Below are 1,469 nucleotides of genomic sequence, written 5' to 3'. Positions count from 1 at the left end.
GACTGCTGCGCAGATGTTCTATTCCTACTCTGGGATGTCCGGAGTCGGTCCTCCCGGACTGGGGAACAGCCTTTGAAGCCCAACTGTTCCAAGAATTGTGCCAGTTTCACGACTGTAAGAAGCTCCGGACTACAGCCTACCATCCCCAGGGGAATGGATTGTGCGAACGGATCAACCAGGTCTTCATACACATGCTGCTAGCAGCGTCAGTATCCAAGCACAAAGAGTGGCCCCCACTATTGCCTGAACTGTTGGAGATATAGAATAATACCATCCACTGCTCCACAGGCTACACTCCCTTCTTCTTGATGATGGGACGACATGGGCAACTTCCCAAGGACCGAGCCTTTGGGTTACAAGCACCCTTTAACAACTCTCCACAAGCCTTGCAAGACTGGGTCTATGAACATCAAAGGAGAATTCAGGAAGGATTGTTGGGTAGAAAATGGGCAAGACCCAAGAACGTCAGCAGAGAGACTACAACCGCCACTCATCTGCTAAACCGTTACAACAGGAAAACAGGGTTTGGCTAAGGAACTTCCCCAGAACACACAAGTTAGATTCCATCTGGGAGACTGAACCTTATTCCATAACTGCCATGCCATACCCGGATTTTAACCACAGTTGGTTCATCGGAACAGAATCAAATTGTGCCTCAGAGAGGACCTACCAGAACCTCCTCCTCCTCCTGCTCCCACAGCTGCTAGACCCATGAGGGAATATGTTCCAGGAGAAGGGATCCATCCGTCGATGGACATATCGATGTTCTCATCTAACCAGCCTGCAGTGTTCTGTGCAATGCCCTATCCAGTTCCAGCACAGCCTTCTCTGGTCTCCTCACCTGCTGTGAGCCTGTCTCCCGTGACAACTTCTGTAAGTCAAGATTTGACCTCACCAATCCCCATGGATCTTCCCAGTCAAGGACCAACTGCAACTCCTGACTTCAGCCCTTAAGCTGGTCCCTCTGGGACTGAAGAAACAAGGGTTCCATTAGAAGAAGACACTCCTGAAACCCAAGGGATGGTGTTGCGTCGATCTCAAAGGTCGACACAGGGAAAAATACCAATCAGGTATCAAGACTGACTGCATTCATAAAACTCAATGTACACATAGTACAGTACATAAAATTCATTGGTGTACATTCATAAAGTTCAGTAAACAACTTATAAAATATATCTCACAAACAAAGAAAATGAGTCTTAGGGACTATATAACATGTTCTAAATCAGTCCATAACACTGTTGTGCATTAATGTCATGCACTAATATGTTTTCTTATCTTTACATGTTCAGGACGCTCTTCCTTGCCAGAAAGTATATCTGTAGCTAACTAAACAATAGATGTATCCAGTAAGGTAGCAGTATGCTTAATTGTTATCTAGGTCTAAAGAGTTCTAGGGGTAAGTGTGTAGTACCGATAGACCCTAGTAGCTAAGGCATTGGGCAGAAAGACTCAGGCAACCCAATCTG

The sequence above is a fragment of the Hyla sarda genome, chromosome 2 (assembly GCF_029499605.1).
Source record: "Hyla sarda isolate aHylSar1 chromosome 2, aHylSar1.hap1, whole genome shotgun sequence".
Classification (NCBI taxonomy): domain Eukaryota; kingdom Metazoa; phylum Chordata; class Amphibia; order Anura; family Hylidae; genus Hyla; species Hyla sarda.
Note: the sequence above shows the minus strand (reverse complement) of the source record.